Source organism: Epinephelus lanceolatus, chromosome 12 (genome assembly GCF_041903045.1).
Source record: "Epinephelus lanceolatus isolate andai-2023 chromosome 12, ASM4190304v1, whole genome shotgun sequence".
Classification (NCBI taxonomy): domain Eukaryota; kingdom Metazoa; phylum Chordata; class Actinopteri; order Perciformes; family Serranidae; genus Epinephelus; species Epinephelus lanceolatus.
The window spans coordinates 6,232,186-6,258,124 of record NC_135745.1 but is presented as its reverse complement, the minus strand read 5'-3'; the positions used below and the strand labels follow the sequence as shown (position 1 = coordinate 6,258,124).

The 25,939-nt window shown below is 46.9% G+C and overlaps 27 non-coding genes and 32 pseudogenes across 27 annotated transcripts; all 59 read left to right on the top strand.

The window, feature by feature from the left end:
* Positions 1 to 150: 150 nt before the first annotated feature.
* Positions 151 to 265, top strand: LOC144465701 (U5 spliceosomal RNA). The gene has a single exon (XR_013492818.1). It is a non-coding gene; the product is annotated as a U5 spliceosomal RNA (small nuclear RNA).
* Positions 266 to 406: 141 nt separating this feature from the next.
* Positions 407 to 587, top strand: LOC144466456 (U2 spliceosomal RNA; annotated as a pseudogene).
* A 445-nt stretch (positions 588 to 1,032) lies between these two features.
* LOC144465684 (U5 spliceosomal RNA) lies at positions 1,033 to 1,147 on the top strand. The gene has a single exon (XR_013492802.1). It is a non-coding gene; the product is annotated as a U5 spliceosomal RNA (small nuclear RNA).
* A 141-nt stretch (positions 1,148 to 1,288) lies between these two features.
* LOC144465184 (U2 spliceosomal RNA) lies at positions 1,289 to 1,469 on the top strand (annotated as a pseudogene).
* Positions 1,470 to 1,914: 445 nt separating this feature from the next.
* On the top strand, positions 1,915 to 2,023 carry LOC144465968 (U5 spliceosomal RNA; annotated as a pseudogene).
* A 144-nt stretch (positions 2,024 to 2,167) lies between these two features.
* Positions 2,168 to 2,348, top strand: LOC144465636 (U2 spliceosomal RNA; annotated as a pseudogene).
* A 445-nt stretch (positions 2,349 to 2,793) lies between these two features.
* LOC144465929 (U5 spliceosomal RNA) lies at positions 2,794 to 2,906 on the top strand. The gene has a single exon (XR_013493006.1). It is a non-coding gene; the product is annotated as a U5 spliceosomal RNA (small nuclear RNA).
* A 143-nt stretch (positions 2,907 to 3,049) lies between these two features.
* LOC144466159 (U2 spliceosomal RNA) lies at positions 3,050 to 3,230 on the top strand (annotated as a pseudogene).
* Positions 3,231 to 3,675: 445 nt separating this feature from the next.
* Positions 3,676 to 3,787, top strand: LOC144465323 (U5 spliceosomal RNA). The gene has a single exon (XR_013492483.1). It is a non-coding gene; the product is annotated as a U5 spliceosomal RNA (small nuclear RNA).
* Positions 3,788 to 3,931: 144 nt separating this feature from the next.
* LOC144465275 (U2 spliceosomal RNA) lies at positions 3,932 to 4,112 on the top strand (annotated as a pseudogene).
* A 445-nt stretch (positions 4,113 to 4,557) lies between these two features.
* On the top strand, positions 4,558 to 4,670 carry LOC144465557 (U5 spliceosomal RNA). The gene has a single exon (XR_013492690.1). It is a non-coding gene; the product is annotated as a U5 spliceosomal RNA (small nuclear RNA).
* Positions 4,671 to 4,813: 143 nt separating this feature from the next.
* LOC144465420 (U2 spliceosomal RNA) lies at positions 4,814 to 4,994 on the top strand (annotated as a pseudogene).
* Positions 4,995 to 5,439: 445 nt separating this feature from the next.
* On the top strand, positions 5,440 to 5,549 carry LOC144465995 (U5 spliceosomal RNA). The gene has a single exon (XR_013493046.1). It is a non-coding gene; the product is annotated as a U5 spliceosomal RNA (small nuclear RNA).
* Positions 5,550 to 5,692: 143 nt separating this feature from the next.
* On the top strand, positions 5,693 to 5,873 carry LOC144465992 (U2 spliceosomal RNA; annotated as a pseudogene).
* A 445-nt stretch (positions 5,874 to 6,318) lies between these two features.
* LOC144465863 (U5 spliceosomal RNA) lies at positions 6,319 to 6,431 on the top strand. The gene has a single exon (XR_013492950.1). It is a non-coding gene; the product is annotated as a U5 spliceosomal RNA (small nuclear RNA).
* A 143-nt stretch (positions 6,432 to 6,574) lies between these two features.
* On the top strand, positions 6,575 to 6,755 carry LOC144466454 (U2 spliceosomal RNA; annotated as a pseudogene).
* A 445-nt stretch (positions 6,756 to 7,200) lies between these two features.
* On the top strand, positions 7,201 to 7,310 carry LOC144465964 (U5 spliceosomal RNA). The gene has a single exon (XR_013493041.1). It is a non-coding gene; the product is annotated as a U5 spliceosomal RNA (small nuclear RNA).
* Positions 7,311 to 7,453: 143 nt separating this feature from the next.
* On the top strand, positions 7,454 to 7,634 carry LOC144465292 (U2 spliceosomal RNA; annotated as a pseudogene).
* Positions 7,635 to 8,079: 445 nt separating this feature from the next.
* LOC144466043 (U5 spliceosomal RNA) lies at positions 8,080 to 8,188 on the top strand (annotated as a pseudogene).
* Positions 8,189 to 8,332: 144 nt separating this feature from the next.
* Positions 8,333 to 8,513, top strand: LOC144465281 (U2 spliceosomal RNA; annotated as a pseudogene).
* Positions 8,514 to 8,958: 445 nt separating this feature from the next.
* Positions 8,959 to 9,067, top strand: LOC144465980 (U5 spliceosomal RNA; annotated as a pseudogene).
* Positions 9,068 to 9,211: 144 nt separating this feature from the next.
* LOC144465270 (U2 spliceosomal RNA) lies at positions 9,212 to 9,392 on the top strand (annotated as a pseudogene).
* Positions 9,393 to 9,837: 445 nt separating this feature from the next.
* LOC144466001 (U5 spliceosomal RNA) lies at positions 9,838 to 9,947 on the top strand. The gene has a single exon (XR_013493052.1). It is a non-coding gene; the product is annotated as a U5 spliceosomal RNA (small nuclear RNA).
* Positions 9,948 to 10,090: 143 nt separating this feature from the next.
* LOC144466453 (U2 spliceosomal RNA) lies at positions 10,091 to 10,271 on the top strand (annotated as a pseudogene).
* Positions 10,272 to 10,716: 445 nt separating this feature from the next.
* On the top strand, positions 10,717 to 10,831 carry LOC144465700 (U5 spliceosomal RNA). The gene has a single exon (XR_013492817.1). It is a non-coding gene; the product is annotated as a U5 spliceosomal RNA (small nuclear RNA).
* A 141-nt stretch (positions 10,832 to 10,972) lies between these two features.
* LOC144466452 (U2 spliceosomal RNA) lies at positions 10,973 to 11,153 on the top strand (annotated as a pseudogene).
* A 445-nt stretch (positions 11,154 to 11,598) lies between these two features.
* On the top strand, positions 11,599 to 11,713 carry LOC144465683 (U5 spliceosomal RNA). The gene has a single exon (XR_013492801.1). It is a non-coding gene; the product is annotated as a U5 spliceosomal RNA (small nuclear RNA).
* Positions 11,714 to 11,854: 141 nt separating this feature from the next.
* On the top strand, positions 11,855 to 12,035 carry LOC144466451 (U2 spliceosomal RNA; annotated as a pseudogene).
* Positions 12,036 to 12,480: 445 nt separating this feature from the next.
* LOC144465573 (U5 spliceosomal RNA) lies at positions 12,481 to 12,595 on the top strand. Its single transcript, XR_013492704.1, has one exon. It is a non-coding gene; the product is annotated as a U5 spliceosomal RNA (small nuclear RNA).
* A 141-nt stretch (positions 12,596 to 12,736) lies between these two features.
* On the top strand, positions 12,737 to 12,917 carry LOC144465259 (U2 spliceosomal RNA; annotated as a pseudogene).
* Positions 12,918 to 13,383: 466 nt separating this feature from the next.
* On the top strand, positions 13,384 to 13,498 carry LOC144465838 (U5 spliceosomal RNA). Its single transcript, XR_013492929.1, has one exon. It is a non-coding gene; the product is annotated as a U5 spliceosomal RNA (small nuclear RNA).
* A 141-nt stretch (positions 13,499 to 13,639) lies between these two features.
* Positions 13,640 to 13,820, top strand: LOC144465268 (U2 spliceosomal RNA; annotated as a pseudogene).
* A 445-nt stretch (positions 13,821 to 14,265) lies between these two features.
* On the top strand, positions 14,266 to 14,380 carry LOC144465842 (U5 spliceosomal RNA). The gene has a single exon (XR_013492931.1). It is a non-coding gene; the product is annotated as a U5 spliceosomal RNA (small nuclear RNA).
* A 141-nt stretch (positions 14,381 to 14,521) lies between these two features.
* Positions 14,522 to 14,702, top strand: LOC144466450 (U2 spliceosomal RNA; annotated as a pseudogene).
* A 445-nt stretch (positions 14,703 to 15,147) lies between these two features.
* On the top strand, positions 15,148 to 15,262 carry LOC144465638 (U5 spliceosomal RNA). The gene has a single exon (XR_013492763.1). It is a non-coding gene; the product is annotated as a U5 spliceosomal RNA (small nuclear RNA).
* A 141-nt stretch (positions 15,263 to 15,403) lies between these two features.
* Positions 15,404 to 15,584, top strand: LOC144465314 (U2 spliceosomal RNA; annotated as a pseudogene).
* A 445-nt stretch (positions 15,585 to 16,029) lies between these two features.
* On the top strand, positions 16,030 to 16,143 carry LOC144465837 (U5 spliceosomal RNA). The gene has a single exon (XR_013492928.1). It is a non-coding gene; the product is annotated as a U5 spliceosomal RNA (small nuclear RNA).
* Positions 16,144 to 16,285: 142 nt separating this feature from the next.
* Positions 16,286 to 16,466, top strand: LOC144466449 (U2 spliceosomal RNA; annotated as a pseudogene).
* Positions 16,467 to 16,911: 445 nt separating this feature from the next.
* On the top strand, positions 16,912 to 17,026 carry LOC144465572 (U5 spliceosomal RNA). The gene has a single exon (XR_013492703.1). It is a non-coding gene; the product is annotated as a U5 spliceosomal RNA (small nuclear RNA).
* Positions 17,027 to 17,167: 141 nt separating this feature from the next.
* On the top strand, positions 17,168 to 17,348 carry LOC144465248 (U2 spliceosomal RNA; annotated as a pseudogene).
* A 466-nt stretch (positions 17,349 to 17,814) lies between these two features.
* On the top strand, positions 17,815 to 17,929 carry LOC144465963 (U5 spliceosomal RNA). Its single transcript, XR_013493040.1, has one exon. It is a non-coding gene; the product is annotated as a U5 spliceosomal RNA (small nuclear RNA).
* Positions 17,930 to 18,070: 141 nt separating this feature from the next.
* On the top strand, positions 18,071 to 18,251 carry LOC144466101 (U2 spliceosomal RNA; annotated as a pseudogene).
* A 445-nt stretch (positions 18,252 to 18,696) lies between these two features.
* LOC144465652 (U5 spliceosomal RNA) lies at positions 18,697 to 18,811 on the top strand. Its single transcript, XR_013492775.1, has one exon. It is a non-coding gene; the product is annotated as a U5 spliceosomal RNA (small nuclear RNA).
* A 141-nt stretch (positions 18,812 to 18,952) lies between these two features.
* LOC144466113 (U2 spliceosomal RNA) lies at positions 18,953 to 19,133 on the top strand (annotated as a pseudogene).
* A 445-nt stretch (positions 19,134 to 19,578) lies between these two features.
* LOC144465637 (U5 spliceosomal RNA) lies at positions 19,579 to 19,693 on the top strand. Its single transcript, XR_013492762.1, has one exon. It is a non-coding gene; the product is annotated as a U5 spliceosomal RNA (small nuclear RNA).
* A 141-nt stretch (positions 19,694 to 19,834) lies between these two features.
* On the top strand, positions 19,835 to 20,015 carry LOC144465199 (U2 spliceosomal RNA; annotated as a pseudogene).
* A 445-nt stretch (positions 20,016 to 20,460) lies between these two features.
* Positions 20,461 to 20,575, top strand: LOC144465878 (U5 spliceosomal RNA). Its single transcript, XR_013492963.1, has one exon. It is a non-coding gene; the product is annotated as a U5 spliceosomal RNA (small nuclear RNA).
* A 141-nt stretch (positions 20,576 to 20,716) lies between these two features.
* On the top strand, positions 20,717 to 20,897 carry LOC144466099 (U2 spliceosomal RNA; annotated as a pseudogene).
* Positions 20,898 to 21,342: 445 nt separating this feature from the next.
* On the top strand, positions 21,343 to 21,456 carry LOC144465667 (U5 spliceosomal RNA). The gene has a single exon (XR_013492787.1). It is a non-coding gene; the product is annotated as a U5 spliceosomal RNA (small nuclear RNA).
* Positions 21,457 to 21,598: 142 nt separating this feature from the next.
* Positions 21,599 to 21,779, top strand: LOC144466448 (U2 spliceosomal RNA; annotated as a pseudogene).
* Positions 21,780 to 22,224: 445 nt separating this feature from the next.
* On the top strand, positions 22,225 to 22,339 carry LOC144465635 (U5 spliceosomal RNA). The gene has a single exon (XR_013492761.1). It is a non-coding gene; the product is annotated as a U5 spliceosomal RNA (small nuclear RNA).
* A 141-nt stretch (positions 22,340 to 22,480) lies between these two features.
* On the top strand, positions 22,481 to 22,661 carry LOC144465313 (U2 spliceosomal RNA; annotated as a pseudogene).
* A 445-nt stretch (positions 22,662 to 23,106) lies between these two features.
* Positions 23,107 to 23,220, top strand: LOC144465666 (U5 spliceosomal RNA). The gene has a single exon (XR_013492786.1). It is a non-coding gene; the product is annotated as a U5 spliceosomal RNA (small nuclear RNA).
* Positions 23,221 to 23,362: 142 nt separating this feature from the next.
* On the top strand, positions 23,363 to 23,543 carry LOC144466447 (U2 spliceosomal RNA; annotated as a pseudogene).
* Positions 23,544 to 23,988: 445 nt separating this feature from the next.
* LOC144465634 (U5 spliceosomal RNA) lies at positions 23,989 to 24,103 on the top strand. Its single transcript, XR_013492760.1, has one exon. It is a non-coding gene; the product is annotated as a U5 spliceosomal RNA (small nuclear RNA).
* A 141-nt stretch (positions 24,104 to 24,244) lies between these two features.
* LOC144465312 (U2 spliceosomal RNA) lies at positions 24,245 to 24,425 on the top strand (annotated as a pseudogene).
* A 445-nt stretch (positions 24,426 to 24,870) lies between these two features.
* Positions 24,871 to 24,985, top strand: LOC144465633 (U5 spliceosomal RNA). Its single transcript, XR_013492759.1, has one exon. It is a non-coding gene; the product is annotated as a U5 spliceosomal RNA (small nuclear RNA).
* A 141-nt stretch (positions 24,986 to 25,126) lies between these two features.
* LOC144465311 (U2 spliceosomal RNA) lies at positions 25,127 to 25,307 on the top strand (annotated as a pseudogene).
* A 445-nt stretch (positions 25,308 to 25,752) lies between these two features.
* Positions 25,753 to 25,867, top strand: LOC144465632 (U5 spliceosomal RNA). The gene has a single exon (XR_013492758.1). It is a non-coding gene; the product is annotated as a U5 spliceosomal RNA (small nuclear RNA).
* Positions 25,868 to 25,939: the final 72 nt, after the last annotated feature.

Below are 25,939 nucleotides of genomic sequence, written 5' to 3'. Positions count from 1 at the left end.
GAGAGGAAATATTGCCACGGTGATATTGTGGGCAGGGGTAGGGGAATGGGTGTGGCCTGGGATTTGGATCGCGGGGCAAGTCAGGCGTACCGTGAGTGTTTTGACTGGGACGACTAGGGTCTTTGGCTGTTCTTCATCAAAGGGCTGTACTTACTCTGGTTTCTTTTCATAACGCACAAGTCTTTCGCCTTTTACTAAAGACTTCTGTGGAAAGGAACACCAATGAGTTGAAGCTATTTTTGGCAGGCTTTGCCGTTTGGCTGAGCCTTGTGCTTTTGTGAAGATCAGAAAAGCCATTTTAAGCCTGAGCTAGATTTAGGTGTTTGATGCCCAGTGAAAAGTATTGCACTGTGACAAGTGACACTTGTGCCTGAAGATTGCATTGGGCAGCTAACGGTTGGGCCACATCACTTTTCGGCCTTTTGGCTGTAGTAAATGTTCTCATCAGTTTAATATCTGATATGTCCTCAATAAGACGACAGCATTAAACATATGTTTTTTGTGTCGGGGGCTGAAAAAGGGGCTTGCTCCGTTCACTCCACGCATCGACCCGGTATTGCAGCGCCGCTGGAAATGGCGCACCCTTCTCCTGCCTTGTGGACAACCAAATATCAACGCAAACGGAGCGGCCCATTGCTCAAATTGCCATTGGACTGAGAAACAAATGAGTCCCACTGGATGCTGTCTTCATGGCCTGGCGTTGTGGCAAAATAGGCTCTGTTGACTCCTCATCACCCATGTCCCTTGGCGAACCTCATTGGGCTCCCAGTCTCAAATGGCTGTAAAACATGACAACTGGAGTAAAAGCCAATCAACAGCAAAATGAAGTCTCAAAAAATACAGCGAGATTTGCACTTTTAATTGGCAGAAAAACACAGGACAGAGAGGAAATATTGCCACAGTGATATTGTGGGCAGGGGTAGGGGAATGGGTGTGGCCTGGGATTTGGATCGCGGGGCAAGTCAGGCGTACCGTGAGTGTTTTGACTGGGACGACTAGGCTCTTTGGCTGTTCTTCATCAAAGGGCTGTACTTACTCTGGTTTCTTTTCATAACGCACAAGTCTTTTGCCTTTTACTAAAGACTTCCGTGGAAAGGAACACCAATGCGTTGAAGCTATTTTTGGCAGGCTTTGCCGTTTGGCTGAGCCTTGTGCTTTTGTGAAGATCAGAAAAGCCATTTTAAGCCTGAGCTAGATTTAGGTGTTTGATGCCCAGTGAAAAGTATTGCACTGTGACAAGTGACACTTGTGCCTGAAGATTGCGTTGGGCAGCTAACGTTTGGGCCACATCACTTTTCGGCCTTTTGGCTGTAGTAAATGTTCTCATCAGTTTAATATCTGATAGGTCCTCAATAAGACGACAACATTAAACATATGTTTTTTGTGTCGGGGGCTGAAAAAGGGGCTTGCTCCGTTCACTCCACGCATCGACCCGGTATTGCAGCGCCGCTGGAAATGGCGCACCCTTCTCCTGCCTTGTGGACAACCAAATATCAACGCAAACGGAGCGGCCCATTGCTCAAATTGCCATTGGACTGAGAAACAAATGAGTCCCACTGGATGCTGTCTTCATGGCCTGGCGTTGTGGCAAAATAGGCTCTGTTGACTCCTCATCACCCATGTCCCTTGGCGAACCTCATTGGGCTCCCAGTCTCAAATGGCTGTAAAACATGACAACTGGAGTAAAAGCCAATCAACAGCAAAATGAAGTCTCAAAAAATACAGCGAGATTTGCACTTTTAATTGGCAGAAAAACACAGGACAGAGAGGAAATATTGCCACGGTGATATTGTGGGCAGGGGTAGGGGAATGGGTGTGGCCTGGGATTTGGATCGCGGGGCAAGTCAGGCGTACCATGAGTGTTTTGACTGGGACGACTAGGGTCTCTGGCTGTTCTTCATCAAAGGGCTGTACTTACTCTGGTTTCTTTTCAAAATCAAGTCTTTCGCCTTTTACTAAAGACTTCCGTGGAAAGGAACACCAATGAGTTGAAGCTATTTTTGGCAGGCATTGTCATTTGGCTTAGCGTTGTGCTTTTGTGAAGATCAGAAAAGCCATTTTAAGCCTGAGCTAGATTTAGGTGTTTGATGCCCAGTGAAAAGTATTGCACTGTGACAAGTGACACTTGTGCCTGAAGATTGCGTTGGGCAGCTAACGGTTGGGCCACATCACTTTTTGGCCTTTTGGCTGTAGTATCTGTTCTCATCAGTTTAATATCTGATATGTTCTCAATAAGACGACAGCATTAAACATATGTTTTTTGTGTCGGGGGCTGAAAAAGGGGCTTGCTCCGTTCACTCCACGCATCGACCCGGTATTGCAGCGCCGCTGGAAATGGCGCACCCTTCTCCTGCCTTGTGGACAACCAAATATCAACGCAAACGGAGCGGCCCATTGCTCAAATTGCCATTGGACTGAGAAACAAATGAGTCCCACTGGATGCTGTCTTCATGGCCTGGCGTTGTGGCAAAATAGGCTCTGTTGACTCCTCATCACCCATGTCCCTTGGCGAACCTCATTGGGCTCCCAGTCTCAAATGGCTGTAAAACATGACAACTGGAGTAAAAGCCAATCAACAGCAAAATGAAGTCTCAAAAAATACAGCGAGATTTGCACTTTTAATTGGCAGAAAAACACAGGACAGAGAGGAAATATTGCCACAGTGATATTGTGGGCAGGGGTAGGGGAATGGGTGTGGCCTGGGATTTGGATCGCGGGGCAAGTCAGGCGTACCGTGAGTGTTTTGACTGGGACGACTAGGGTCTTTGGCTGTTCTTCATCAAAGGGCTGTACTTACTCTGGTTTCTTTTCATAACGCACAAGTCTTTCGCCTTTTACTAAAAACTTCTGTGGAAAGGAACACCAATGCGTTGAAGCTATTTTTGGCAAGCTTTGCCGTTTAGCTGAGCCTTGTGCTTTTGTGAAGATCAGAAAAGCCATTTTAAGCCTGAGCTAGATTTAGGTGTTTGATGCCCAGTGAAAAGTATTGCACTGTGACAAGTGACACTTGTGCCTGAAGATTGCGTTGGGCAGCTAACGGTTGGGCCACATCACTTTTCAGCCTTTTGGCTGTAGTAAATGTTCTCATCAGTTTAATATCTGATATGTCCTCAATAAGACGACAACATTAAACATATGTTTTTTGTGTCGGGGGCTGAAAAAGGGGCTTGCTCCGTTCACTCCACGCATCGACCCGGTATTGCAGCGCCGCTGGAAATGGCGCACCCTTCTCCTGCCTTGTGGACAACCAAATATCAACGCAAACGGAGCGGCCCATTGCTCAAATTGCCATTGGACTGAGAAACAAATGAGTCCCACTGGATGCTGTCTTCATGGCCTGGCGTTGTGGCAAAATAGGCTCTGTTGACTCCTCATCACCCATGTCCCTTGGCGAACCTCATTGGGCTCCCAGTCTCAAATGGCTGTAAAACATGACAACTGGAGTAAAAGCCAATCAACAGCAAAATGAAGTCTCAAAAAATACAGCGAGATTTGCACTTTTAATTGGCAGAAAAACACAGGACAGAGAGGAAATATTGCCACGGTGATATTGTGGGCAGGGGTAGGGGAATGGGTGTGGCCTGGGATTTGGATCGCGGGGCAAGTCAGGCGTACCATGAGTGTTTTGACTGGGACGACTAGGGTCTTTGGCTGTTCTTCATCAAAGGGCTGTACTTACTCTGGTTTCTTTTCATAACGCACAAGTCTTTCGCCTTTTACTAAAGACTTCCGTGGAAAGGAACACCAATGAGTTGAAGCTATTTTTGGCAGGCATTGTCAATTGGCTTAGCCTTGTGCTTTTGTGAAGATCAGAAAAGCCATTTTAAGCCTGAGCTAGATTTAGGTGTTTGATGCCCAGTGAAAAGTATTGCACTGTGACAAGTGACACTTGTGCCTGAAGATTGCGTTGGGCAGCTAACGGTTGGGCCACATCACTTTTCGGCCTTTTGGCTGTAGTAAATGTTCTCATCAGTTTAATATCTGATATGTCCTCAATAAGACGACAACATTAAACATATGTTTTTTGTGTCGGGGGCTGAAAAAGGGGCTTGCTCCGTTCACTCCACGCATCGACCCGTTATTGCAGCGCCGCTGGAAATGGCGCACCCTTCTCCTGCCTTGTGGACAACCAAATATCAACGCAAACGGAGCGGCCCATTGCTCAAATTGCCATTGGACTGAGAAACAAATGAGTCCCACTGGATGCTGTCTTCATGGCCTGGCGTTGTGGCAAAATAGGCTCTGTTGACTCCTCATCACCCATGTCCCTTGGCGAACCTCATTGGGCTCCCAGTCTCAAATGGCTGTAAAACATGACAACTGGAGTAAAAGCCAATCAACAGCAAAATGAAGTCTCAAAAAATACAGCGAGATTTGCACTTTTAATTGGCAGAAAAACACAGGACAGAGAGGAAATATTGCCACGGTGATATTGTGGGCAGGGGTAGATGAATGGGTGTGGCCTGGGATTTGGATCGCGGGGCAAGTCAGGCGTACCGTGAGTGTTTTGACTGGGACGACTAGGGTCTTTGGCTGTTCTTCATCAAAGGGCTGTACTTACTCTGGTTTCTTTTCATAACGCACAAGTCTTTCGCCTTTTACTAAAGACTTCCGTGGAAAGGAACACCAATGCGTTGAAGCTATTTTTGGCAGGCTTTGCCGTTTAGCTGAGCCTTGTGCTTTTGTGAAGATCAGAAAAGCCATTTTAAGCCTGAGCTAGATTTAGGTGTTTGATGCCCAGTGAAAAGTATTGCACTGTGACAAGTGACACTTGTGCCTGAAGATTGCGTTGGGCAGCTAACAGTTGGGCCACATCACTTTTCGGCCTTTTGGCTGTAGTATCTGTTCTCATCAGTTTAATATCTGATATGTCCTCAATAAGACGACAACATTAAACATATGTTTTTTGTGTCGGGGGCTGAAAAAGGGGCTTGCTCCGTTCACTCCACGCATCGACCCGGTATTGCAGCGCCGCTGGAAATGGCGCACCCTTCTCCTGCCTTGTGGACAACCAAATGTCAACGCAAACGGAGCGGCCCATTGCTCAAATTGCCATTGGACTGAGAAACAAATGAGTCCCACTGGATGCTGTCTTCATGGCCTGGCGTTGTGGCAAAATAGGCTCTGTTGACTCCTCATCACCCATGTCCCTTGGCGAACCTCATTGAGCTCCCAGTCTCAAATGGCTGTAAAACATGACAACTGGAGTAAAAGCCAATCAACAGCAAAATGAAGTCTCAAAAAATACAGCGAGATTTGCACTTGTAATTGGCAGAAAAACACAGGACAGAGAGGAAATATTGCCACGGTGATATTGTGGGCAGGGGTAGGGGAATGGGTGTGGCCTGGGATTTGGATCGCGGGGCAAGTCAGGCGTACCATGAGTGTTTTGACTGGGACGACTAGGGTCTCTGGCTGTTCTTCATCAAAGGGCTGTACTTACTCTGGTTTCTTTTCAAAATCAAGTCTTTCGCCTTTTACTAAAGACTTCCGTGGAAAGGAACACCAATGAGTTGAAGCTATTTTTGGCAGGCATTGTCATTTGTTTTAGCGTTGTGCTTTTGTGAAGATCAGAAAAGCCATTTTAAGCCTGAGCTAGATTTAGGTGTTTGATGCCCAGTGAAAAGTATTGCACTGTGACAAGTGACACTGGTGCCTGAAGATTGTGTTGGGCAGCTAACGGTTGGGCCACATCACTTTTTGGCCATTTGGCTGTAGTATCTGTTCTCATCAGTTTAATATCTGATATGTTCTCAATAAGACGACAGCATTAAACATATGTTTTTTGTGTCGGGGGCTGAAAAAGGGGCTTGCTCCGTTCACTCCACGCATCGACCCGGTATTGCAGCGCCGCTGGAAATGGCGCACCCTTCTCCTGCCTTGTGGACAACCAAATATCAACGCAAACGGAGCGGCCCATTGCTCAAATTGCCATTGGACTGAGAAACAAATGAGTCCCACTGGATGCTGTCTTCATGGCCTGGCGTTGTGGCAAAATAGGCTCTGTTGACTCCTCATCACCCATGTCCCTTGGCGAACCTCATTGGGCTCCCAGTCTCAAATGGCTGTAAAACATGACAACTGGAGTAAAAGCCAATCAACAGCAAAATGAAGTCTCAAAAAATACAGCGAGATTTGCACTTTTAATTGGCAGAAAAACACAGGACAGAGAGGAAATATTGCCACAGTGATATTGTGGGCAGGGGTAGGGGAATGGGTGTGGCCTGGGATTTGGATCGCGGGGCAAGTCAGGCGTACCGTGAGTGTTTCGACTGGGACGACTAGGGTCTTTGGCTGTTCTTCATCAAAGGGCTGTACTTACTCTGGTTTCTTTTCATAACGCACAAGTCTTTCGCCTTTTACTAAAGACTTCTGTGGAAAGGAACACCAATGCGTTGAAGCTATTTTTGGCAGGCTTTGCCGTTTAGCTGAGCCTTGTGCTTTTGTGAAGATCAGAAAAGCCATTTTAAGCCTGAGCTAGATTTAGGTGTTTGATGCCCAGTGAAAAGTATTGCACTGTGACAAGTGACACTTGTGCCTGAAGATTGCGTTGGGCAGCTAACGGTTGGGCCACATCACTTTTCGGCCTTTTGGCTGTAGTAAATGTTCTCATCAGTTTAATATCTGATATGTCCTCAATAAGACGACAGCATTAAACATATGTTTTTTGTGTCGGGGGCTGAAAAAGGGGCTTGCTCCGTTCACTCCACGCATCGACCCGGTATTGCAGCGCCGCTGGAAATGGCGCACCCTTCTCCTGCCTTGTGGACAACCAAATATCAACGCAAACGGAGCGGCCCATTGCTCAAATTGCCATTGGACTGAGAAACAAATGAGTCCCACTGGATGCTGTCTTCATGGCCTGGCGTTGTGGCAAAATAGGCTCTGTTGACTCCTCATCACCCATGTCCCTTGGCGAACCTCATTGGGCTCCCAGTCTCAAATGGCTGTAAAACATGACAACTGGAGTAAAAGCCAATCAACAGCAAAATGAAGTCTCAAAAAATACAGCGAGATTTGCACTTTTAATTGGCAGAAAAACACAGGACAGAGAGGAAATATTGCCACGGTGATATTGTGGGCAGGGGTAGGGGAATGGGTGTGGCCTGGGATTTGGATCGCGGGGCAAGTCAGGCGTACCATGAGTGTTTTGACTGGGACGACTAGGGTCTTTGGCTGTTCTTCATCAAAGGGCTGTACTTACTCTGGTTTCTTTTCAAAATCAAGTCTTTTGCCTTTTACTAAAGACTTCCGTGGAAAGGAACACCAATGAGTTGAAGCTATTTTTGGCAGGCATTGTCATTTGGCTGAGCCTTGTGCTTTTGTGAAGATCAGAAAAGCCATTTTAAGCCTGAGCTAGATTTAGGTGTTTGATGCCCAGTGAAAAGTATTGCACTGTGACAAGTGACACTTGTGCCTGAAGATTGCGTTGGGCAGCTAACGGTTGGGCCACATCACTTTTCGGCCTTTTGGCTGTAGTATCTGTTCTCATCAGTTTAATATCTGATATGTCCTCAATAAGACGACAGCATTAAACATATGTTTTTTGTGTCGGGGGCTGAAAAAGGGGCTTGCTCCGTTCACTCCACGCATCGACCCGGTATTGCAGCGCCGCTGGAAATGGCGCACCCTTCTCCTGCCTTGTGGACAACCAAATATCAACGCAAACGGAGCGGCCCATTGCTCAAATTGCCATTGGACTGAGAAACAAATGAGTCCCACTGGATGCTGTCTTCATGGCCTGGCGTTGTGGCAAAATAGGCTCTGTTGACTCCTCATCACCCATGTCCCTTGGCGAACCTCATTGGGCTCCCAGTCTCAAATGGCTGTAAAACATGACAACTGGAGTAAAAGCCAATCAACAGCAAAATGAAGTCTCAAAAAATACAGCGAGATTTGCACTTTTAATTGGCAGAAAAACACAGGACAGAGAGGAAATATTGCCACGGTGATATTGTGGGCAGGGGTAGGGGAATGGGTGTGGCCTGGGATTTGGATCGCGGGGCAAGTCAGGCGTACCATGAGTGTTTTGACTGGGACGACTAGGGTCTTTGGCTGTTCTTCATCAAAGGGCTGTACTTATTCTGGTTTCTTTTCAAAATCAAGTCTTTCGCCTTTTACTAAAGACTTCCGTGGAAAGGAACACCAATGCGTTGAAGCTATTTTTGGCAGGCATTGTCATTTGGCTTAGCCTTGTGCTTTTGTGAAGATCAGAAAAGCCATTTTAAGCCTGAGCTAGATTTAGGTGTTTGATGCCCAGTGAAAAGTATTGCACTGTGACAAGTGACACTTGTGCCTGAAGATTGCGTTGGGCAGCTAACGGTTGGGCCACATCACTTTTCGGCCTTTTGGCTGTAGTATCTGTTCTCATCAGTTTAATATCTGATATGTCCTCAATAAGACGACAGCATTAAACATATGTTTTTTGTGTCGGGGGCTGAAAAAGGGGCTTGCTCCGTTCACTCCACGCATCGACCCGGTATTGCAGCGCCGCTGGAAATGGCGCACCCTTCTCCTGCCTTGTGGACAACCAAATATCAACGCAAACGGAGCGGCCCATTGCTCAAATTGCCATTGGACTGAGAAACAAATGAGTCCCACTGGATGCTGTCTTCATGGCCTGGCGTTGTGGCAAAATAGGCTCTGTTGACTCCTCATCACCCATGTCCCTTGGCGAACCTCATTGGGCTCCCAGTCTCAAATGGCTGTAAAACATGACAACTGGAGTAAAAGCCAATCAACAGCAAAATGAAGTCTCAAAAAATACAGCGAGATTTGCACTTTTAATTGGCAGAAAAACACAGGACAGAGAGGAAATATTGCCACGGTGATATTGTGGGCAGGGGTAGGGGAATGGGTGTGGCCTGGGATTTGGATCGCGGGGCAAGTCAGGCGTACCATGAGTGTTTTGACTGGGACGACTAGGGTCTTTGGCTGTTCTTCATCAAAGGGCTGTACTTACTCTGGTTTCTTTTCAAAATCAAGTCTTTCGCCTTTTACTAAAGACTTCCGTGGAAAGGAACACCAATGAGTTGAAGCTATTTTTGGCAGGCATTGTCATTTGGCTTAGCCTTGTGCTTTTGTGAAGATCAGAAAAGCCATTTTAAGCCTGAGCTAGATTTAGGTGTTTGATGCCCAGTGAAAAGTATTGCACTGTGACAAGTGACACTTGTGCCTGAAGATTGCGTTGGGCAGCTAACGGTTGGGCCACATCACTTTTCGGCCTTTTGGCTGTAGTATCTGTTCTCATCAGTTTAATATCTGATATGTCCTCAATAAGACGACAGCATTAAACATATGTTTTTTGTGTCGGGGGCTGAAAAAGGGGCTTGCTCCGTTCACTCCACGCATCGACCCGGTATTGCAGCGCCGCTGGAAATGGCGCACCCTTCTCCTGCCTTGTGGACAACCAAATATCAACGCAAACGGAGCGGCCCATTGCTCAAATTGCCATTGGACTGAGAAACAAATGAGTCCCACTGGATGCTGTCTTCATGGCCTGGCGTTGTGGCAAAATAGGCTCTGTTGACTCCTCATCACCCATGTCCCTTGGCGAACCTCATTGGGCTCCCAGTCTCAAATGGCTGTAAAACATGACAACTGGAGTAAAAGCCAATCAACAGCAAAATGAAGTCTCAAAAAATACAGCGAGATTTGCACTTTTAATTGGCAGAAAAACACAGGACAGAGAGGAAATATTGCCACGGTGATATTGTGGGCAGGGGTAGGGGAATGGGTGTGGCCTGGGATTTGGATCGCGGGGCAAGTCAGGCGTACCATGAGTGTTTTGACTGGGACGACTAGGGTCTTTGGCTGTTCTTCATCAAAGGGCTGTACTTACTCTGGTTTCTTTTCAAAATCAAGTCTTTCGCCTTTTACTAAAGACTTCCGTGGAAAGGAACACCAATGAGTTGAAGCTATTTTTGGCAGGCATCGCCATTTGGCTGAACCTTGTGCTTTTGTGAAGATCAGAAAAGCCATTTTAAGCCTGAGCTAGATTTAGGTGTTTGATGCCCAGTGAAAAGTATTGCACTGTGACAAGTGACACTTGTGCCTGAAGATTGCGTTGGGCAGCTAACGGTTGGGCCACATCACTTTTCGGCCTTTTGGCTGTAGTAAATGTTCTCATCAGTTTAATATCTGATATGTCCTCAATAAGACGACAGCATTAAACATATGTTTTTTGTGTCGGGGGCTGAAAAAGGGGCTTGCTCCGTTCACTCCACGCATCGACCCGGTATTGCAGCGCCGCTGGAAATGGCGCACCCTTCTCCTGCCTTGTGGACAACCAAATATCAACGCAAACGGAGCGGCCCATTGCTCAAATTGCCATTGGACTGAGAAACAAATGAGTCCCACTGGATGCTGTCTTCATGGCCTGGCGTTGTGGCAAAATAGGCTCTGTTGACTCCTCATCACCCATGTCCCTTGGCGAACCTCATTGGGCTCCCGGTCTCAAATGGCTGTAAAACATGACAACTGGAGTAAAAGCCAATCAACAGCAAAATGAAGTCTCAAAAAATACAGCGAGATTTGCACTTTTAATTGGCAGAAAAACACAGGACAGAGAGGAAATATTGCCACGGTGATATTGTGGGCAGGGGTAGGGGAATGGGTGTGGCCTGGGATTTGGATCGCGGGGCAAGTCAGGCGTACCGTGAGTGTTTTGACTGGGACGACTAGGGTCTTTGGCTGTTCTTCATCAAAGGGCTGTACTTACTCTGGTTTCTTTTCATAACGCACAAGTCTTTCGCCTTTTACTAAAGACTTCTGTGGAAAGGAACACCAATGAGTTGAAGCTATTTTTGGCAGGCTTTGCCGTTTGGCTGAGCCTTGTGCTTTTGTGAAGATCAGAAAAGCCATTTTAAGCCTGAGCTAGATTTAGGTGTTTGATGCCCAGTGAAAAGTATTGCACTGTGACAAGTGACACTTGTGCCTGAAGATTGCATTGGGCAGCTAACGGTTGGGCCACATCACTTTTCGGCCTTTTGGCTGTAGTAAATGTTCTCATCAGTTTAATATCTGATATGTCCTCAATAAGACGACAGCATTAAACATATGTTTTTTGTGTCGGGGGCTGAAAAAGGGGCTTGCTCCGTTCACTCCACGCATCGACCCGGTATTGCAGCGCCGCTGGAAATGGCGCACCCTTCTCCTGCCTTGTGGACAACCAAATATCAACGCAAACGGAGCGGCCCATTGCTCAAATTGCCATTGGACTGAGAAACAAATGAGTCCCACTGGATGCTGTCTTCATGGCCTGGCGTTGTGGCAAAATAGGCTCTGTTGACTCCTCATCACCCATGTCCCTTGGCGAACCTCATTGGGCTCCCAGTCTCAAATGGCTGTAAAACATGACAACTGGAGTAAAAGCCAATCAACAGCAAAATGAAGTCTCAAAAAATACAGCGAGATTTGCACTTTTAATTGGCAGAAAAACACAGGACAGAGAGGAAATATTGCCACAGTGATATTGTGGGCAGGGGTAGGGGAATGGGTGTGGCCTGGGATTTGGATCGCGGGGCAAGTCAGGCGTACCGTGAGTGTTTTGACTGGGACGACTAGGCTCTTTGGCTGTTCTTCATCAAAGGGCTGTACTTACTCTGGTTTCTTTTCATAACGCACAAGTCTTTTGCCTTTTACTAAAGACTTCCGTGGAAAGGAACACCAATGCGTTGAAGCTATTTTTGGCAGGCTTTGCCGTTTGGCTGAGCCTTGTGCTTTTGTGAAGATCAGAAAAGCCATTTTAAGCCTGAGCTAGATTTAGGTGTTTGATGCCCAGTGAAAAGTATTGCACTGTGACAAGTGACACTTGTGCCTGAAGATTGCGTTGGGCAGCTAACGGTTGGGCCACATCACTTTTCGGCCTTTTGGCTGTAGTAAATGTTCTCATCAGTTTAATATCTGATATGTCCTCAATAAGACGACAGCATTAAACATATGTTTTTTGTGTCGGGGGCTGAAAAAGGGGCTTGCTCCGTTCACTCCACGCATCGACCCGGTATTGCAGCGCCGCTGGAAATGGCGCACCCTTCTCCTGCCTTGTGGACAACCAAATATCAACGCAAACGGAGCGGCCCATTGCTCAAATTGCCATTGGACTGAGAAACAAATGAGTCCCACTGGATGCTGTCTTCATGGCCTGGCGTTGTGGCAAAATAGGCTCTGTTGACTCCTCATCACCCATGTCCCTTGGCGAACCTCATTGGGCTCCCAGTCTCAAATGGCTGTAAAACATGACAACTGGAGTAAAAGCCAATCAACAGCAAAATGAAGTCTCAAAAAATACAGCGAGATTTGCACTTTTAATTGGCAGAAAAACACAGGACAGAGAGGAAATATTGCCACAGTGATATTGTGGGCAGGGGTAGGGGAATGGGTGTGGCCTGGGATTTGGATCGCGGGGCAAGTCAGGCGTACCGTGAGTGTTTTGACTGGGACGACTAGGGTCTTTGGCTGTTCTTCATCAAAGGGCTGTACTTACTCTGGTTACTTTTCATAACGCACAAGTCTTTCGCCTTTTACTAAAGACTTCCGTGGAAAGCAACACCAATGAGTTGAAGCTATTTTTGGCAGGCTTTGCCATTTGGCTTAGCCTTGTGCTTTTGTGAAGATCAGAAAAGCCATTTTAAGCCTGAGCTAGATTTAGGTGTTTGATGCCCAGTGAAAAGTATTGCACTGTGACAAGTGACACTTGTGCCTGAAGATTGCGTTGGGCAGCTAACGGTTGGGCCACATCACTTTTCGGCCTTTTGGCTGTAGTATCTGTTCTCATCAGTTTAATATCTGATATGTCCTCAATAAGACGACAGCATTAAACATATGTTTTTTGTGTCGGGGGCTGAAAAAGGGGCTTGCTCCGTTCACTCCACGCATCGACCCGGTATTGCAGCGCCGCTGGAAATGGCGCACCCTTCTCCTGCCTTGTGGACAACCAAATATCAACGCAAACGGAGCGGCCCATTGCTCAAATTGCCATTGGACTGAGAAACAAATGAGTCCCACTGGATGCTGTCTTCATGGCCTGGCGTTGTGGCAAAATAGGCTCTGTTGACTCCTCATCACCCATGTCCCTTGGCGAACCTCATTGGGCTCCCAGTCTCCCTCATTGGGCTCCCAGTCTCAAATGGCTGTAAAACATGACAACTGGAGTAAAAGCCAATCAACAGCAAAATGAAGTCTCAAAAAATACAGCGAGATTTGCACTTTTAATTGGCAGAAAAACACAGGACAGAGAGGAAATATTGCCACAGTGATATTGTGGGCAGGGGTAGGGGAATGCGTGTGGCCTGGGATTTGGATCGCGGGGCAAGTCAGGCGTACCGTGAGTGTTTTGACTGGGACGACTAGGGTCTTTGGCTGTTCTTCATCAAAGGGCTGTACTTATTCTGGTTACTTTTCATAACGCACAAGTCTTTCGCCTTTTACTAAAGACTTCCGTGGAAAGCAACACCATTGAGTTGAAGCTATTTTTGGCAGGCTTTGCCATTTGGCTTAGCCTTGTGCTTTTGTGAAGATCAGAAAAGCCATTTTAAGCCTGAGCTAGATTTAGGTGTTTGATGCCCAGTGAAAAGTATTGCACTGTGACAAGTGACACTTGTGCCTGAAGATTGCGTTGGGCAGCTAACGGTTGGGCCACATCACTTTTCGGCCTTTTGGCTGTAGTAAATGTTCTCATCAGTTTAATATCTGATATGTCCTCAATAAGACGACAGCATTAAACATATGGTTTTTGTGTCGGGGGCTGAAAAAGGGGCTTGCTCCGTTCACTCCACGCATCGACCCGGTATTGCAGCGCCGCTGGAAATGGCGCACCCTTCTCCTGCCTTGTGGACAACCAAATATCGACGCAAACGGAGCGGCCCATTGCTCAAATTGCCATTGGACTGAGAAACAAATGAGTCCCACTGGATGCTGTCTTCATGGCCTGGCGTTGTGGCAAAATAGGCTCTGTTGACTCCTCATCACCCATGTCCCTTGGCGAACCTCATTGGGCTCCCAGTCTCAAATGGCTGTAAAACATGACAACTGGAGTAAAAGCCAATCAACAGCAAAATGAAGTCTCAAAAAATACAGCGAGATTTGCACTTTTAATTGGCAGAAAAACACAGGACAGAGAGGAAATATTGCCACAGTGATATTGTGGGCAGGGGTAGGGGAATGCGTGTGGCCTGGGATTTGGATCGCGGGGCAAGTCAGGCGTACCGTGAGTGTTTTGACTGGGACGACTAGGGTCTTTGGCTGTTCTTCATCAAAGGGCTGTACTTACTCTGGTTACTTTTCATAACGCACAAGTCTTTCGCCTTTTACTAAAGATTTCCGTGGAAAGCAACACCATTGAGTTGAAGCTATTTTTGGCAGGCTTTGCCATTTGGCTTAGCCTTGTGCTTTTGTGAAGATCAGAAAAGCCATTTTAAGCCTGAGCTAGATTTAGGTGTTTGATGCCCAGTGAAAAGTATTGCACTGTGACAAGTGACACTTGTGCCTGAAGATTGCGTTGGGCAGCTAACGGTTGGGCCACATCACTTTTCGGCCTTTTGGCTGTAGTAAATGTTCTCATCAGTTTAATATCTGATATGTCCTCAATAAGACGACAGCATTAAACATATGTTTTTTGTGTCGGGGGCTGAAAAAGGGGCTTGCTCCGTTCACTCCACGCATCGACCCGGTATTGCAGCGCCGCTGGAAATGGCGCACCCTTCTCCTGCCTTGTGGACAACCAAATATCAACGCAAACGGAGCGGCCCATTGCTCAAATTGCCATTGGACTGAGAAACAAATGAGTCCCACTGGATGCTGTCTTCATGGCCTGGCGTTGTGGCAAAATAGGCTCTGTTGACTCCTCATCACCCATGTCCCTTGGCGAACCTCATTGGGCTCCCAGTCTCAAATGGCTGTAAAACATGACAACTGGAGTAAAAGCCAATCAACAGCAAAATGAAGTCTCAAAAAATACAGCGAGATTTGCACTTTTAATTGGCAGAAAAACACAGGACAGAGAGGAAATATTGCCACAGTGATATTGTGGGCAGGGGTAGGGGAATGGGTGTGGCCTGGGATTTGGATCGCGGGGCAAGTCAGGCGTACCGTGAGTGTTTTGACTGGGACGACTAGGGTCTTTGGCTGTTCTTCATCAAAAGGCTGTACTTACTCTGGTTTCTTTTCATAACGCACAAGTCTTTCGCCTTTTACTAAAGACTTCCGTGGAAAGCAACACCAATGAGTTGAAGCTATTTTTGGCAGGCTTTGCCGTTTGGCTGAGCCTTGTGCTTTTGTGAAGATCAGAAAAGCCATTTTAAGCCTGAGCTAGATTTAGGTGTTTGATGCCCAGTGAAAAGTATTGCACTGTGACAAGTGACACTTGTGCCTGAAGATTGCGTTGGGCAGCTAACGGTTGGGCCACATCACTTTTTGGCCTTTTAGCTGTAGTAAATGTTCTCATCAGTTTAATATCTGATATGTCCTCAATAAGACGACAGCATTAAACATATGTTTTTTGTGTCGGGGGCTGAAAAAGGGGCTTGCTCCGTTCACTCCACGCATCGACCCGGTATTGCAGCGCCGCTGGAAATGGCGCACCCTTCTCCTGCCTTGTGGACAACCAAATATCAACGCAAACGGAGCGGCCCATTGCTCAAATTGCCATTGGACTGAGAAACAAATGAGTCCCACTGGATGCTGTCTTCATGGCCTGGCGTTGTGGCAAAATAGGCTCTGTTGACTCCTCATCACCCATGTCCCTTGGCGAACCTCATTGGGCTCCCAGTCTCAAATGGCTGTAAAACATGACAACTGGAGTAAAAGCCAATCAACAGCAAAATGAAGTCTCAAAAAATACAGCGAGATTTGCACTTTTAATTGGCAGAAAAACACAGGACAGAGAGGAAATATTGCCACAGTGATATTGTGGGCAGGGGTAGGGGAATGGGTGTGGCCTGGGATTTGGATCGCGGGGCAAGTCAGGCGTACCGTGAGTGTTTTGACTGGGACGACTAGGGTCTTTGGCTGTTCTTCATCAAAGGGCTGTACTTACTCTGGTTTCTTTTCATAACGCACAAGTCTTTTGCCTTTTACTAAAGACTTCCGTGGAAAGGAACACCAATGCGTTGAAGCTGTTTTTGGCAGGCTTTGTCATTTGGCTTAGCCTTGTGCTTTTGTGAAGATCAGAAAAGCCATTTTAAGCCTGAGCTAGATTTAGGTGTTTGATGCCCAGTGAAAAGTATTGCACTGTGACAAGTGACACTTGTGCCTGAAGATTGCGTTGGGCAGCTAACGGTTGGGCCACATCACTTTTCGGCCTTTTGGCTGTAGTAAATGTTCTCATCAGTTTAATATCTGATATGTCCTCAATAAGACGACAGCATTAAACATATGTTTTTTGTGTCGGGGGCTGAAAAAGGGGCTTGCTCCGTTCACTCCACGCATCGACCCGGTATTGCAGCGCCGCTGGAAATGGCGCACCCTTCTCCTGCCTTGTGGACAACCAAATATCAACGCAAACGGAGCGGCCCATTGCTCAAATTGCCATTGGACTGAGAAACAAATGAGTCCCACTGGATGCTGTCTTCATGGCCTGGCGTGGTGGCAAAATAGGCTCTGTTGACTCCTCATCACCCATGTCCCTTGGCGAACCTCATTGGGCTCCCAGTCTCAAATGGCTGTAAAACATGACAACTGGAGTAAAAGCCAATCAACAGCAAAATGAAGTCTCAAAAAATACAGCGAGATTTGCACTTTTAATTGGCAGAAAAACACAGGACAGAGAGGAAATATTGCCACAGTGATATTGTGGGCAGGGGTAGGGGAATGGGTGTGGCCTGGGATTTGGATCGCGGGGCAAGTCAGGCGTACCGTGAGTGTTTTGACTGGGACGACTAGGGTCTTTGGCTGTTCTTCATCAAAGGGCTGTACTTACTCTGGTTACTTTTCATAACGCACAAGTCTTTCGCCTTTTACTAAAGACTTCCGTGGAAAGCAACACCAATGAGTTGAAGCTATTTTTGGCAGGCTTTGCCATTTGGCTTAGCCTTGTGCTTTTGTGAAGATCAGAAAAGCCGTTTTAAGCCTGAGCTAGATTTAGGTGTTTGATGCCCAGTGAAAAGTATTGCACTGTGACAAGTGACACTTGTGCCTGAAGATTGCGTTGGGCAGCTAACGGTTGGGCCACATCACTTTTCGGCCTTTTGGCTGTAGTATCTGTTCTCATCAGTTTAATATCTGATATGTCCTCAATAAGACGACAGCATTAAACATATGTTTTTTGTGTCGGGGGCTGAAAAAGGGGCTTGCTCCGTTCACTCCACGCATCGACCCGGTATTGCAGCGCCGCTGGAAATGGCGCACCCTTCTCCTGCCTTGTGGACAACCAAATATCAACGCAAACGGAGCGGCCCATTGCTCAAATTGCCATTGGACTGAGAAACAAATGAGTCCCACTGGATGCTGTCTTCATGGCCTGGCGTTGTGGCAAAATAGGCTCTGTTGACTCCTCATCACCCATGTCCCTTGGCGAACCTCATTGGGCTCCCAGTCTCCCTCATTGGGCTCCCAGTCTCAAATGGCTGTAAAACATGACAACTGGAGTAAAAGCCAATCAACAGCAAAATGAAGTCTCAAAAAATACAGCGAGATTTGCACTTTTAATTGGCAGAAAAACACAGGACAGAGAGGAAATATTGCCACAGTGATATTGTGGGCAGGGGTAGGGGAATGCGTGTGGCCTGGGATTTGGATCGCGGGGCAAGTCAGGCGTACCGTGAGTGTTTTGACTGGGACGACTAGGGTCTTTGGCTGTTCTTCATCAAAGGGCTGTACTTATTCTGGTTACTTTTCATAACGCACAAGTCTTTCGCCTTTTACTAAAGACTTCCGTGGAAATCAACACCATTGAGTTGAAGCTATTTTTGGCAGGCTTTGCCATTTGGCTTAGCCTTGTGCTTTTGTGAAGATCAGAAAAGCCATTTTAAGCCTGAGCTAGATTTAGGTGTTTGATGCCCAGTGAAAAGTATTGCACTGTGACAAGTGACACTTGTGCCTGAAGATTGCGTTGGGCAGCTAACGGTTGGGCCACATCACTTTTCGGCCTTTTGGCTGTAGTAAATGTTCTCATCAGTTTAATATCTGATATGTCCTCAATAAGACGACAACATTAAACATATGTTTTTTGTGTCGGGGGCTGAAAAAGGGGCTTGCTCCGTTCACTCCACGCATCGACCCGGTATTGCAGCGCCGCTGGAAATGGCGCACCCTTCTCCTGCCTTGTGGACAACCAAATATCGACGCAAACGGAGCGGCCCATTGCTCAAATTGCCATTGGACTGAGAAACAAATGAGTCCCACTGGATGCTGTCTTCATGGCCTGGCGTTGTGGCAAAATAGGCTCTGTTGACTCCTCATCACCCATGTCCCTTGGCGAACCTCATTGGGCTCCCAGTCTCAAATGGCTGTAAAACATGACAACTGGAGTAAAAGCCAATCAACAGCAAAATGAAGTCTCAAAAAATACAGCGAGATTTGCACTTTTAATTGGCAGAAAAACACAGGACAGAGAGGAAATATTGCCACAGTGATATTGTGGGCAGGGGTAGGGGAATGCGTGTGGCCTGGGATTTGGATCGCGGGGCAAGTCAGGCGTACCGTGAGTGTTTTGACTGGGACGACTAGGGTCTTTGGCTGTTCTTCATCAAAGGGCTGTACTTACTCTGGTTACTTTTCATAACGCACAAGTCTTTCGCCTTTTACTAAAGACTTCCGTGGAAAGCAACACCATTGAGTTGAAGCTATTTTTGGCAGGCTTTGCCATTTGGCTTAGCCTTGTGCTTTTGTGAAGATCAGAAAAGCCATTTTAAGCCTGAGCTAGATTTAGGTGTTTGATGCCCAGTGAAAAGTATTGCACTGTGACAAGTGACACTTGTGCCTGAAGATTGCGTTGGGCAGCTAACGGTTGGGCCACATCACTTTTCGGCCTTTTGGCTGTAGTAAATGTTCTCATCAGTTTAATATCTGATATGTCCTCAATAAGACGACAGCATTAAACATATGTTTTTTGTGTCGGGGGCTGAAAAAGGGGCTTGCTCCGTTCACTCCACGCATCGACCCAGTATTGCAGCGCCGCTGGAAATGGCGCACCCTTCTCCTGCCTTGTGGACAACCAAATATCAACGCAAACGGAGCGGCCCATTGCTCAAATTGCCATTGGACTGAGAAACAAATGAGTCCCACTGGATGCTGTCTTCATGGCCTGGCGTTGTGGCAAAATAGGCTCTGTTGACTCCTCATCACCCATGTCCCTTGGCGAACCTCATTGGGCTCCCAGTCTCAAATGGCTGTAAAACATGACAACTGGAGTAAAAGCCAATCAACAGCAAAATGAAGTCTCAAAAAATACAGCGAGATTTGCACTTTTAATTGGCAGAAAAACACAGGACAGAGAGGAAATATTGCCACAGTGATATTGTGGGCAGGGGTAGGGGAATGGGTGTGGCCTGGGATTTAGATCGCGGGGCAAGTCAGGCGTACCGTGAGTGTTTTGACTGGGACGACTAGGGTCTTTGGCTGTTCTTCATCAAAAGGCTGTACTTACTCTGGTTTCTTTTCATAACGCACAAGTCTTTCGCCTTTTACTAAAGACTTCCGTGGAAAGCAACACCAATGAGTTGAAGCTATTTTTGGCAGGCTTTGCCGTTTGGCTGAGCCTTGTGCTTTTGTGAAGATCAGAAAAGCCATTTTAAGCCTGAGCTAGATTTAGGTGTTTGATGCCCAGTGAAAAGTATTGCACTGTGACAAGTGACACTTGTGCCTGAAGATTGCGTTGGGCAGCTAACGGTTGGGCCACATCACTTTTTGGCCTTTTGGCTGTAGTAAATGTTCTCATCAGTTTAATATCTGATATGTCCTCAATAAGACGACAGCATTAAACATATGTTTTTTGTGTCGGGGGCTGAAAAAGGGGCTTGCTCCGTTCACTCCACGCATCGACCCGGTATTGCAGCGCCGCTGGAAATGGCGCACCCTTCTCCTGCCTTGTGGACAACCAAATATCAACGCAAACGGAGCGGCCCATTGCTCAAATTGCCATTGGACTGAGAAACAAATGAGTCCCACTGGATGCTGTCTTCATGGCCTGGCGTTGTGGCAAAATAGGCTCTGTTGACTCCTCATCACCCATGTCCCTTGGCGAACCTCATTGGGCTCCCAGTCTCAAATGGCTGTAAAACATGACAACTGGAGTAAAAGCCAATCAACATTAAAATGAAGTCTCAAAAAATACAGCGAGATTTGCACTTTTAATTGGCAGAAAAACACAGGACAGAGAGGAAATATTGCCACAGTGATATTGTGGGCAGGGGTAGGGGAATGGGTGTGGCCTGGGATTTGGATCGCGGGGCAAGTCAGGCGTACCGTGAGTGTTTTGACTGGGACGACTAGGGTCTTTGGCTGTTCTTCATCAAAGGGCTGTACTTACTCTGGTTTCTTTTCATAACGCACAAGTCTTTCGCCTTTTACTAAAGACTTCCGTGGAAAGCAACACCAATGCGTTGAAGCTATTTTTGGCAGACTTTGCCGTTTGGCTGAGCCTTGTGCTTTTGTGAAGATCAGAAAAGCCGTTTTAAGCCTGAGCTAGATTTAGGTGTTTGATGCCCAGTGAAAAGTATTGCACTGTGACAAGTGACACTTGTGCCTGAAGATTGCGTTGGGCAGCTAACGGTTGGGCCACATCACTTTTCGGCCTTTTGGCTGTAGTAAATGTTCTCATCAGTTTAATATCTGATATGTCCTCAATAAGACGACAACATTAAACATATGTTTTTTGTGTCGGGGGCTGAAAAAGGGGCTTGCTCCGTTCACTCCACGCATCGACCCGGTATTGCAGCGCCGCTGGAAATGGCGCACCCTTCTCCTGCCTTGTGGACAACCAAATATCAACGCAAACGGAGCGGCCCATTGCTCAAATTGCCATTGGACTGAGAAACAAATGAGTCCCACTGGATGCTGTCTTCATGGCCTGGCGTGGTGGCAAAATAGGCTCTGTTGACTCCTCATCACCCATGTCCCTTGGCGAACCTCATTGGGCTCCCAGTCTCAAATGGCTGTAAAACATGACAACTGGAGTAAAAGCCAATCAACAGCAAAATGAAGTCTCAAAAAATACAGCGAGATTTGCACTTTTAATTGGCAGAAAAACACAGGACAGAGAGGAAATATTGCCACGGTGATATTGTGGGCAGGGGTAGGGGAATGGGTGTGGCCTGGGATTTGGATCGCGGGGCAAGTCAGGCGTACCGTGAGTGTTTTGACTGGGACGACTAGGGTCTTTGGCTGTTCTTCATCAAAGGGCTGTACTTACTCTGGTTTCTTTTCATAACGCACAAGTCTTTTGCCTTTTACTAAAGACTTCCGTGGAAAGGAACACCAATGCGTTGAAGCTATTTTTGGCAGGCTTTGTCATTTGGCTTAGCCTTGTGCTTTTGTGAAGATCAGAAAAGCCATTTTAAGACTGAGCTAGATTTAGGTGTTTGATGCCCAGTGAAAAGTATTGCACTGTGACAAGTGACACTTGTGCCTGAAGATTGCGTTGGGCAGCTAACGGTTGGGCCACATCACTTTTCGGCCTTTTGGCTGTAGTAAATGTTCTCATCAGTTTAATATCTGATATGTCCTCAATAAGACGACAGCATTAAACATATGTTTTTTGTGTCGGGGGCTGAAAAAGGGGCTTGCTCCGTTCACTCCACGCATCGACCCGGTATTGCAGCGCCGCTGGAAATGGCGCACCCTTCTCCTGCCTTGTGGACAACCAAATATCAACGCAAACGGAGCGGCCCATTGCTCAAATTGCCATTGGACTGAGAAACAAATGAGTCCCACTGGATGCTGTCTTCATGGCCTGGCGTTGTGGCAAAATAGGCTCTGTTGACTCCTCATCACCCATGTCCCTTGGCGAACCTCATTGGGCTCCCAGTCTCAAATGGCTGTAAAACATGACAACTGGAGTAAAAGCCAATCAACAGCAAAATGAAGTCTCAAAAAATACAGCGAGATTTGCACTTTTAATTGGCAGAAAAACACAGGACAGAGAGGAAATATTGCCACGGTGATATTGTGGGCAGGGGTAGGGGAATGGGTGTGGCCTGGGATTTGGATCGCGGGGCAAGTCAGGCGTACCGTGAGTGTTTTGACTGGGACGACTAGGGTCTTTGGCTGTTCTTCATCAAAGGGCTGTACTTACTCTGGTTTCTTTTCATAACGCACAAGTCTTTCGCCTTTTACTAAAGACTTCCGTGGAAAGCAACACCAATGAGTTGAAGCTATTTTTGGCAGGCTTTGCCGTTTGGCTGAGCCTTGTGCTTTTGTGAAGATCAGAAAAGCCATTTTAAGCCTGAGCTAGATTTAGGTGTTTGATGCCCAGTGAAAAGTATTGCACTGTGACAAGTGACACTTGTGCCTGAAGATTGCGTTGGGCAGCTAACGGTTGGGCCACATCACTTTTTGGCCTTTTAGCTGTAGTAAATGTTCTCATCAGTTTAATATCTGATATGTCCTCAATAAGACGACAGCATTAAACATATGTTTTTTGTGTCGGGGGCTGAAAAAGGGGCTTGCTCCGTTCACTCCACGCATCGACCCGGTATTGCAGCGCCGCTGGAAATGGCGCACCCTTCTCCTGCCTTGTGGACAACCAAATATCAACGCAAACGGAGCGGCCCATTGCTCAAATTGCCATTGGACTGAGAAACAAATGAGTCCCACTGGATGCTGTCTTCATGGCCTGGCGTTGTGGCAAAATAGGCTCTGTTGACTCCTCATCACCCATGTCCCTTGGCGAACCTCATTGGGCTCCCAGTCTCAAATGGCTGTAAAACATGACAACTGGAGTAAAAGCCAATCAACAGCAAAATGAAGTCTCAAAAAATACAGCGAGATTTGCACTTTTAATTGGCAGAAAAACACAGGACAGAGAGGAAATATTGCCACGGTGATATTGTGGGCAGGGGTAGGGGAATGGGTGTGGCCTGGGATTTGGATCGCGGGGCAAGTCAGGCGTACCGTGAGTGTTTTGACTGGGACGACTAGGGTCTTTGGCTGTTCTTCATCAAAGGGCTGTACTTACTCTGGTTTCTTTTCATAACGCACAAGTCTTTTGCCTTTTACTAAAGACTTCCGTGGAAAGGAACACCAATGCGTTGAAGCTATTTTTGGCAGGCTTTGTCATTTGGCTTAGCCTTGTGCTTTTGTGAAGATCAGAAAAGCCATTTTAAGACTGAGCTAGATTTAGGTGTTTGATGCCCAGTGAAAAGTATTGCACTGTGACAAGTGACACTTGTGCCTGAAGATTGCGTTGGGCAGCTAACGGTTGGGCCACATCACTTTTCGGCCTTTTGGCTGTAGTAAATGTTCTCATCAGTTTAATATCTGATATGTCCTCAATAAGACGACAGCATTAAACATATGTTTTTTGTGTCGGGGGCTGAAAAAGGGGCTTGCTCCGTTCACTCCACGCATCGACCCGGTATTGCAGCGCCGCTGGAAATGGCGCACCCTTCTCCTGCCTTGTGGACAACCAAATATCAACGCAAACGGAGCGGCCCATTGCTCAAATTGCCATTGGACTGAGAAACAAATGAGTCCCACTGGATGCTGTCTTCATGGCCTGGCGTTGTGGCAAAATAGGCTCTGTTGACTCCTCATCACCCATGTCCCTTGGCGAACCTCATTGGGCTCCCAGTCTCAAATGGCTGTAAAACATGACAACTGGAGTAAAAGCCAATCAACAGCAAAATGAAGTCTCAAAAAATACAGCGAGATTTGCACTTTTAATTGGCAGAAAAACACAGGACAGAGAGGAAATATTGCCACGGTGATATTGTGGGCAGGGGTAGGGGAATGGGTGTGGCCTGGGATTTGGATCGCGGGGCAAGTCAGGCGTACCGTGAGTGTTTTGACTGGGACGACTAGGGTCTTTGGCTGTTCTTCATCAAAGGGCTGTACTTACTCTGGTTTCTTTTCATAACGCACAAGTCTTTCGCCTTTTACTAAAGACTTCCGTGGAAAGCAACACCAATGAGTTGAAGCTATTTTTGGCAGGCTTTGCCGTTTGGCTGAGCCTTGTGCTTTTGTGAAGATCAGAAAAGCCATTTTAAGCCTGAGCTAGATTTAGGTGTTTGATGCCCAGTGAAAAGTATTGCACTGTGACAAGTGACACTTGTGCCTGAAGATTGCGTTGGGCAGCTAACGGTTGGGCCACATCACTTTTTGGCCTTTTAGCTGTAGTAAATGTTCTCATCAGTTTAATATCTGATATGTCCTCAATAAGACGACAGCATTAAACATATGTTTTTTGTGTCGGGGGCTGAAAAAGGGGCTTGCTCCGTTCACTCCACGCATCGACCCGGTATTGCAGCGCCGCTGGAAATGGCGCACCCTTCTCCTGCCTTGTGGACAACCAAATATCAACGCAAACGGAGCGGCCCATTGCTCAAATTGCCATTGGACTGAGAAACAAATGAGTCCCACTGGATGCTGTCTTCATGGCCTGGCGTTGTGGCAAAATAGGCTCTGTTGACTCCTCATCACCCATGTCCCTTGGCGAACCTCATTGGGCTCCCAGTCTCAAATGGCTGTAAAACATGACAACTGGAGTAAAAGCCAATCAACAGCAAAATGAAGTCTCAAAAAATACAGCGAGATTTGCACTTTTAATTGGCAGAAAAACACAGGACAGAGAGGAAATATTGCCACGGTGATATTGTGGGCAGGGGTAGGGGAATGGGTGTGGCCTGGGATTTGGATCGCGGGGCAAGTCAGGCGTACCGTGAGTGTTTTGACTGGGACGACTAGGGTCTTTGGCTGTTCTTCATCAAAGGGCTGTACTTACTCTGGTTTCTTTTCATAACGCACAAGTCTTTCGCCTTTTACTAAAGACTTCCGTGGAAAGCAACACCAATGAGTTGAAGCTATTTTTGGCAGGCTTTGCCGTTTGGCTGAGCCTTGTGCTTTTGTGAAGATCAGAAAAGCCATTTTAAGCCTGAGCTAGATTTAGGTGTTTGATGCCCAGTGAAAAGTATTGCACTGTGACAAGTGACACTTGTGCCTGAAGATTGCGTTGGGCAGCTAACGGTTGGGCCACATCACTTTTTGGCCTTTTAGCTGTAGTAAATGTTCTCATCAGTTTAATATCTGATATGTCCTCAATAAGACGACAGCATTAAACATATGTTTTTTGTGTCGGGGGCTGAAAAAGGGGCTTGCTCCGTTCACTCCACGCATCGACCCGGTATTGCAGCGCCGCTGGAAATGGCGCACCCTTCTCCTGCCTTGTGGACAACCAAATATCAACGCAAACGGAGCGGCCCATTGCTCAAATTGCCATTGGACTGAGAAACAAATGAGTCCCACTGGATGCTGTCTTCATGGCCTGGCGTTGTGGCAAAATAGGCTCTGTTGACTCCTCATCACCCATGTCCCTTGGCGAACCTCATTGGGCTCCCAGTCTCAAATGGCTGTAAAACATGACAACTGGAGTAAAAGCCAATCAACAGCAAAATGAAGTCTCAAAAAATACAGCGAGATTTGCACTTTTAATTGGCAGAAAAACACAGGACAGAGAGGAAATATTGCCACGGTGATATTGTGGGCAGGGGTAGGGGAATGGGTGTGGCCTGGGATTTGGATCGCGGGGCAAGTCAGGCGTACCGTGAGTGTTTTGACTGGGACGACTAGGGTCTTTGGCTGTTCTTCATCAAAGGGCTGTACTTACTCTGGTTTCTTTTCATAACGCACAAGTCTTTCGCCTTTTACTAAAGACTTCCGTGGAAAGCAACACCAATGAGTTGAAGCTATTTTTGGCAGGCTTTGCCGTTTGGCTGAGCCTTGTGCTTTTGTGAAGATCAGAAAAGCCATTTTAAGCCTGAGCTAGATTTAGGTGTTTGATGCCCAGTGA